Source organism: Cricetulus griseus (genome assembly GCF_003668045.3).
Source record: "Cricetulus griseus strain 17A/GY chromosome 1 unlocalized genomic scaffold, alternate assembly CriGri-PICRH-1.0 chr1_1, whole genome shotgun sequence".
Lineage (NCBI taxonomy): Eukaryota > Metazoa > Chordata > Mammalia > Rodentia > Cricetidae > Cricetulus > Cricetulus griseus.
The window spans coordinates 32,582,958-32,592,578 of NW_023276807.1; positions in this window are offsets into that span (position 1 = coordinate 32,582,958).

The following is a 9,621-nucleotide window of genomic DNA, read 5'->3' on the forward strand; positions in this document are numbered from 1 at the left end:
CACAGTGAGAAACAGCCTTGGCAGATCAGTAGCGTCTCCATGGCAACCGTGCCCCTGGGCCAGGATGCACTCCCAATAATCACCCTTGAAGGCTGAGGATTCTGCTGTCCCCCATCATCATGCTTTTACTGAGCAGAAAGTGCAAAAACACTCTATTAGATGAATATTAATGAAGCATAGTAAGTGGGGCTCTGTCAAGGGAAGAAATAGATTTCTTGAGAAAAATCTCTATAAAAGCTGCAATGATTGCTTTGTATATTTTCCACACTATATATGATAAAAGGGCCTTTTAATTCTCATATAAAGCTAAGGTTCAAATATCGACAGGGAATTGTGTGCCATTTATCCATATGTGCAAACAGAAGCACTTATTATGTCCAGTTTCTGGGTGTATCCGCTCAAGTGAAATAATGCCATGTTGTCAATTTCAAGGTGAAGATAATCAGTAAAAGAACCACCTAGCGTTATTTTCAACACACCTTCTAAAACATTAACTTTTTGTTCACTATTTAGCAAGGGTTTAAAACTGACTTCTTCCAATGTAAAATTTGAGAAATTCCCTTGATATGGTTGTTTTTAAAAGATGTACATTTATTGTTCCATGCAGCATATCATCAGATTAAATAATGACAAATAAGCACAATATTTGCCTACAATTACTTCCCAAACTGTATTCAAAGTGAAAAACAAAACTAAAACACAAAGTATGTTAGACAACAGTAAAGAAAGACCAGCAAACATGGATTTTAGGAAATAAATTGGAAATCAAGGCTGACCACAGACTAAAATTTTACTCAAATGCATTTTTTCCAGTATTATTTACTAAGGAGATGCTTGTTTCTGTATGAACAAGTCCTGCCTTAGTCATATTCAGGTAGGCAGAGAGCTACATTGGTTTATGGACCGTCTATTCTCCCCATTAGTCATTGTCTCTCTTGTCAATACCACCACATCTCACGACACATCAATTACCATATCAAATCCCAGTCTTGTTTTGTTGCAGAGAAAACAGCTCCAACATATTAATTTTCCTCATGTGTACCATTTATTGCTCACTTGCTTTGTCATATCCATTTTAGAAAGCATTTGATTACATAAATTAATTCTGTAGCTATCTTCTTACTTATTTTAGAACTATAAACCTTAAGGCTAGCTTTTAGTTTGTCTCCATGCAGAGGTTCTGTGTATTTTGTTGGTCTTAGCAGACTGTGCAGAGAATCCCTACAACTTCAGTCATCCCTATAAATGATACCCTCTCAATCATTTTCCAGAAAAAAAGCCCTCACAAATGAATGTGTGTATGTGAAAATACCAGAAGATTCATAAATGTAACATATTAGTAATGTTTTCATGTGTTCTCCAAGTATTCTATTATGTGTATCTTCTTATATCGAAAATAAAAAAAGATAAATATAAAAAGCAAAAGGAGAACTATAAGCCTTAAAATCTTTTCTATATTTTAAGAATTATTTTGCAAGTTTGAATTATTTTGTTGATAATTATAGTATCTATGAAAATTTAAGTGTTATCTCTGACTTTTTAATATTTGTGCCTTTTCATTTATAATTTTGGTATCTTATTCTATTCCAAAATTAGTGAAATGTAAAGAGACAAAGTATCATTGTGTTTCTGATACTAAGGGAGAAAATATGTTTCATTATTAATTTAATGTTGGCTTATTTATTTAAATGGGTCTGTTTTGTTTTGAATTCTGTGACATGCCTCTGTATCATATGCAAAATTAGTTGATGCTACTTTTACCAGCCATTTCAAATTTTTCCAAATAAAACTTTTATTACCAAAACATTAGTCATGCTGATTATTTAGTATGCAGCTGAAAATTTCACCTTAGCATTTTATTGAACACTTGTTTTCATTAGTCCATTAAGTACATAATTATTGAATTCTTATTCTTAGTCCATTAAGAATATAATTATAGAATCCTGTTAGAGAAGCCAGGGATTATGCTAATTGCTGGAGATGCAGAATTTAGCGTGATCAATATTAAACAAGTGGGAGACAGATAATGAACAAGTTAAAATAGTATTTGTGAGATTGTGAAAAGTGTGAAGAAAACTTAGGCAGAGAAAACAGATTAGGAATATTGAAGTACTGATGTCAGATTTTGATAAAGAGGCCAGGGAAAGACTAAATGAGGCTGCACCTATAAAATATCTGAAAGATGTGACAGTATACTAAATAAAGCATCATAACACAATTCTTCCATTTAATAGAAGACTAAAAGGCAAAATAAGAAGATCAATGGTAGAATACCAAGTCAAAGATGGAAATTGAAGAGATTTAAGGCCAAAGATCAACATTCATTGCTCTACAAGGGAAAAGGCAGAAGTGGGAATTTCATAGAATAGTGAGTACAGACAGTTTGCTAGCAGTTGACAGTATAAGCCTCCATCCAGCTAGGCAGGGATCATTAAAATTCCTTTTGATGATTGCTTCCCAGGTGGTCGGAAGCCATTCACTAGTGCTGCTGGGCAGTACGCTAAAACCTAGAAGGCCTTGAAACTACCTGCTGGCTTATGCTGCTTCAAGGGTTCATGCAATTTCAAAAGGAAGACTCCAGAAATCAATTTCGGTATTAGACAAATCTCAGTAATCAATAAGGGTCTTAGAATCGTCTTTGGAAAAGGGAAATGAGATATTACCAGCTAAAGTCAAAATATTAATAAACATTTACATCCTTCAGCCCATTTTACAAATGTCACCCCAGTTTCCAATTCAGTTTTTGGGTCAATTCTGGAAATTTTAATGGAGTAGAGCCCATCTGATTTTCCCCTATCATATTATAGTTGGAAACCTACCTTCTGGGTAGGAGTGCAAGAACAATGACAAGACTTGACTGGGCTAAGCTTATTTCATATGCTCACCCCTTTTCTGTACTTGGCCTAACAGCAGGGAGAATCATTATTTCAATAGTCAGTGAAAGATTTCTTGAGTGTCTATTAGTTCTATATACTTTTTATATAGAATGGATTGAAACTATTACTTGGATGTTACTTGTTCCTACATATTAATAACATAACAATTTTAAAATTTAATGCTTTTTCAGAAATGTCAAAAAACATCGTATCAAAATCTGTATTATTTAATATGATATATAGTGGCCACAATATTATTTAGCAAATCACAATCACTGGTAGTAGGCTTAAAATTTATACAGTATAGAATAATTGAAATATGAGCAATAATTTTTCAAAATTAAACTTATGAAAAGTAATTTCACTGGAAATGCTTATCAAACACTTTATTGTTAGCATTCATGTTTTCTAATGACTATAATTAAGGAGATAACTCATGTTTTACAGTATACTAGATTATATATTAATCTATATTTAATCAAATAACTAAAATTCAAAATATTAAGTCTTTATTAACATTTTAAAAATATTTGTGTCCTTAAATCATATACAGAAGTCAGCATTTTCATAAATCCAAATCTGTCGTCTGCCATCACATTAGTAACAGGTTTCCAGACTTTAGCACAACTGACTCCATGAAGAAAGTACTAGGTCTTAGAAACCAGGTCATAGGCAACAATGCCTACCACAATGAGACAAAGCCTAATTCACAAAACCATAATTCTGGGAAAGTGTCTAAAAGTACTAACATTGTTTTTTAGCTTCTGTAGTTCTGCTCCTGGTTAACTGTTCATGATAACCATGATATGTCAACCAAGGATGTGGTTTTTGTGCTTAAAAGCTTACCATGAGAAAGAAATGGCTCAGAACTATGCTGGGGTAGTAATAGACTAATAAAGACTGGCTGGCTAATGAAGATTTTCTATTGCCTTAAACCTATGCACAATCAGCCTTCCCCGATGGATATTTCATAATACCAAGACTGTACATGGCATTAACAAAATAGCATGCTACAATGATAGGCTTTGATCTTAAAAATTTTAGTTACTGCTACAATACTACATTTAAACTACTTAAAAAAAAAAAAAAAACCTTGAAAAGTATCTTCCAAATTTCAGGATTTTCTCTTGTCCTCTCAACTTTGTAGTTACCAAAATCACCAGGAATTATTGTCCTCTCAACATTGTAGTTACCAAAATCACCAGGAATTATGTCGCAGTTAGAGACCCAAGGTTCCCACTGTTGTGATCCCAAGATTTTTATCTAACGTTTTAGCTGATTCTGATGTGCAGATATGGCAGCCCATGAACGCAACGGATCATTGTATATAATTGTCACAATGTTTTAACACTTGTATGCATACTATGAGACATTTGTAGTACAGTGATTAAACAAATATCACTATGAGAAATTTTTAAAATTTGATGATTGGAATAGACATCGTACAACTAAAGATACAACCGAATTTTCTGTGAATACCTTTTATGTCACAGAAACATGGCCAAGACTACCAGTGCATTGACATGTGAAACCTCTCAGCTCCATAAGAGTTGTACAAAAGTTAAATGGTTATTGAGAGTACACAAAGAAGTGTATTTCAAAACCTGTTTACTGTGTATTTTTTTCAGAAAACATTTCCTTTTTATTTGGTAACACTATTAATATTTAAGATACAGATAGTTTTCTAGAATTACAAATTATGGAACTTTCTGTACTGGTCAACATGACTTAGCAAAAATGTTTTGATTAATTAGCTTGTTTCCTCAAGGCAGAAAGCTAATTGCTTCATTAATGATTAGACTATACACTTCTAGCTGTGATAAATAAGCCCCAAGGGTAAAGGAACAATCAGGTGGAGACATGTTTCAGAATCAGAAAAACAACAGCAAAACAAAAAATTTTGGGGGAGGAAAATGTTTGGAGCATATTAACTCTGTTCTTACTACCAAACATTATGTAAGGTTTCGGTAGGTCACAGATTGCTTATGGTGTCTGGAGATGGGGTCAAAATTCTCATCTCCTCCTGGAATGGATTCATTCTTGATATAAACTGCCTAAATTGAATGACTTGCTCCCTCATGACCTCAAAATATTGCTCATTCATGTACATACATATTTGCTTGCTTGTTACAACATCCACTGACTAAACATTCTTTTAAACATGTCTTAGCTAAAAATAACAATTTACTATTGTCTCAGAGTTTGAGTTACTAAACTCAACAGGCCAGCTTTCTCTGCATACCACTGTGGCTAGGGGGTGCTCAGTCTTTGAGTCATTTGAGTGTAGTAGCTTAAGCTGAATGTATGTGAAAATCTTCACCATAGTCATGAAACCAGAGCTAGCATGTGTGGCAAGTCTGAGTGTGGTGATATATCATGATTTATTAAAGCTTGCCTGAGGATTCAGAAAGCAAAGCTACCCTCAAGCTATAGAGATCAGGCAACTGTGGTACACACCTTTAATCCCAGGACTCAGGAGAAAGTCAGATGGATCTCTGAGTCCAAGACCACCCTGGGCTACTGGAGATTGAATCAGAGCTCTCGCCTTTAATCCCAGGATTTGAGAGGTATAAAAGGGAGAGACATTCAGTCTGAGAGTTAGTCTCTAGCCATGTTTAGGAAAGCATAGCAGTCTGAGTAAAGCTGAGGGGCAGTGAAGTAGGGAGCAGTCTGAGGATCACCTCTTTTGGTCTGAGCTGAGGTAGAGGTAAGATCTACTGGCTGGGCTGCTTCACTTTTCTGATCTTCAGCTTGAAGCTTGAATCCCATCATCTGTCTCTGGGTCTTTAATTTTTTGTCTTAAAAATTTGAGGTCTTCCTTCTTCCTGTGGTCCTTTTAAACAAAAGGCTAGTTGTCACTCTTGCAATGTGAAATGCAAGACACATTGTGATAGACAGATGAATTACGACACAGTAAGAGACCACACAGCTTCCCAATCTACTTAAAGACTGAGCCCTGGAATGGCAGAGCAAAACTCTGCCACCTGTTATTATCAAAGGAGACGCAGGTGTTTGTATGAGCTTCTCAAACAACTTGCATTAACACCATGTGTAAGGGGTGGTTGAGTGTGCAGTTATCTTCAGTCTGATGAGAGTTTATCCCATTTAAAACTGAACTCTAGAAAAGACTGAGCAGGAGACAAAGATCCGCATGGCCACCCAGCCATCTTTTCCTTGGGCCTGAAAGGAGAAAACATGTCCCACCCAGTGCCTGGGGGCAATGAGCAGACAGCCTCTATTAAGAAGAGCAAATATATGGCGGGGTATAGAAGAGAGAAAGACTGAATGGTTCATTTCCTGTGTAGAGAAGTAGATCTGAAGAGGTGAAGGCTGTGAGGAGTAGACTAAGGTGAGTGACCTGCTTGCTACCAAGGGCCACAGTGATGATGTCTGGGTCTGTGGCCCTGAAGTAGCCATGCTCTGTTTTGATATCAGTGACTCATGTTATAACTGATGGTCAAGAGGATAGGGTTGCAGAGTTGGCCTTGTCCATTATTAACTGCAATACTAGAGAGATCAAGCCTGGTACCTCATCTGGGCAGCACAGTAGAGCTGACACTGTTGACTGGGTTCAGATGAGATGGACCGGAGAATGAGAGAGTGAGAGATATGGTCCTGCCCCCTCATCTGCCATATTACAGTGACATGGGAAAGGGAGAGAAAATGCCTCCCCACCACCACCACACATACACACCTATGGTGGATAGGAAAGCAGTCCCTGAGTTCACGAGAGCGAGAAAGCTGGCCCTGCCTCTCACCATCTCACCAGCAGTAAAACTCAGTAGAGTGGCCCCTGCATCTCACCTGAGAAATACAGTAGAGCTGGCCCTGGTGCTGTAGGTGTAGGTGAACTGGCCCAGAGAGCCTACACGCAGAGGAACTGGCCCCACCTCTTGTAGCTTACTGCATAGGGTGAGCTAGCAAGGATGGTACCCGAGAGCTCACCCTGGTGGTGAGGAAGAGGAAGTGCTGGCAGGCTGACCAAACCCCGAAACCACCCAGATGGAGAATCATCACCCCAACATCCACTTCATCTATGAACTGCTGGAGCACATGCAGGGGCCAGTCCTGCAGATCCAAAGCTGCAGGATCTCCATAACACAGGACAACAACAGGATATCCGAGAGGAGTCCTAGTGAGGACCTAGTATATGGATAGTGTCGCAGAAACCAGTTAGATACCTCAAATCAGACCAATGACTTTGCAATGAACACTTACAAGTAAAATGTATGGATCAAATGGTAAACTGTGTGACTCACTGTGACACACCACAGTTTCCACGAGGACATATTTGTTTTCTTTTAAACTTTATTTTGTTTTATCTTTGGGTAAGTGATGTTGCAAGGGCAAAGGGGAGATACAGAGGGACAGGGAGATGAGGAGGATTAAAATGCATGATGTGAAATCCACCAAAAGTCAATAAAAAGTTAAATTAGGAAAAAACAAAACAAAACTGAACTCTTCTCCAAAGTCACTTGCTTTTTCTACACAACACTAATTATTATTCAATATATTACTTATTTTGTTTATTGATTATAAAAGCCCATGAGGTCAAGAATTTCTCTCTCTCTCTCTCTCTCTCTCTCTCTCTCTCTCTCTCTCTCTCTCTCTCTTGGTTTTTCGAGACAGGGTTTCTTTGTGTAGTTTTGGAGCTTACCCTGGAGCCTAACCAGGCTGGCCTCGAACTCACAGATTTCCGCCTGCTTCTGTCTCCCGAGTGCTGGGATTAAAGCCATGCGCCACCAACGGGCGTCAAGGTCAAAAATTTGTATGTTGTCAATTTCTGTACATTCAATTCCTATTCTGGTATCATGTATATAATAGGTGATCAATTAATATTGTTGAGTAAATTAATTGTAAATTTTATTTCAAAAATAATTGCCTCAAACCTGTCATTCTGCGGAGAGATAACAGAATCCTGACAGTGTCTTACTTTGGAACCAAAGATGAGAAACTTTGGCTGTTGTTGTTTAGTTTAAATACCAGTTTTCACTTATTTACCTCATAGTTACTTAACCTCAACTGACTTGTCAGTAATAATTGTTCCAGTGTGCTGAAGAAATGGTTCGAAAGCTTTCTTGTAATATGTCATTATCTTAAATTTATAGGAGAAAAAAATTGGAGATAAGATACTTTGTATCCGTCAATATTTCAACCTCTTTGGGATACATTTGCTTTCACAATGCCGCTTTGATAATTATACCATAGTGAGGATTTTTAGTATTAATGCACAAAACTAAACTTAAAGCACAAAATTGCACACCAAGACAACAGAAAGCACCCCAAAGGACCTGAAGACTTATAATGATTAAACTCCAAATGAGAAAAGTGTCAATAAAAGCCAAGAACATTTGCCTCATAAGATAGCTAATTTAGGAAAAATCTTTTATTTTTTACCTAAAGGAATTTATTACTGCAATGTTATGTTTTAGTATTAAATACAATTTTATATAATTCTGAAATCCCTTAATAAATATTGATCCAGATTACTGTGCCGTCTGGGGGATGAGTCTCTTGGACTCAGATACGTTGTAGAAATGGTTGTCCTTCGTCTAATCCCACATGGCACCAATTCAGCCACTGGAGGAACAATTTCAACCATTCTATTATATAAAAGTCTAGCAGAAGCCTTGTCTTCATTGGTAGTAAGTTAGACGTCTCATGATCATACTACCATACATCTTACAATGTATTACTTACTAATATAAATTAAACTCTAAGTTATTAACTCTGTTCTACAGTATGGGCGGGCTTCCATAGATTTAGAAAATGTTTCTTTGAATCAATTTTATGATATTTTAGAGAAGTAGTGGCTTTAAATTTAATTCCCATACATTTACATATACATGATTAATTAAAGCAATTGATCACTATGTATATTTTGGCATATATGTTTCGCAAGGAACCTTAGAAAGTTAGCAGAACTTATCAATAACAATGATCCTTTGTGTGTGTGTGTGTGTGTAGGTCAGAGAACAACTCGTGCAAGTGGGTTCTATCTTCTCTGTGTTTGAGACTCAGACACTCAGGTTTACTCTCAGAGAGTGCCTCTATCCTCAACTCAGAGGTCCCATACAGTGACTTTCAAACAGTGAAAGAAGGCATTTTTTTTAGTTGTTTTAGTTTTTTAGTTCCCAAGAGTTGCTTAGAAGCATAGTCATCTTAACCCTAAGAAAATCTTTAAATTCTTAAAACCAGACTTGGTCATTGTTTAAGCCATATAACACAACACAAAGGAGAGAGAGAGAGAGAGAGAGAGAGAGAGAGAGAGAGAGAGAGAGAGAGAGAGAGAGAGATCAAAATCTGTGGATCAGTTTTCTACCACATTACACTGTTAACATGCAAAATAAGAATTATAGGTTAAACTATCTCATTAAATAATGAAATGTAAACATGTTTAAATTATTGGAGTATGGCTAAAATTTCACTGCATATTGTGAAGTTATTCTTAAAAATAAAAATACAAATTTTGAATCTAGTGTTTTAAACAGCAACATAATGATTCCTGACTATGCATTAAAGCTGTAAAAGAAAAATTTTAAATTAAAAATATGGAATATCTTTTAAATGCATAAGTAACTTGTAGAGAATTTGTTGCTTTAACATAGCACAGGGGATTCACTGTAACCATTTTTTCTCAAATATGCCTTTAATGTAATCTGGAATTTTTGAACTTTTACATTTATACCAAATCTAAAAGGCCATTACTTTCAAGGAAGCAGGTAGTTGATTTTTTCTTTCATAG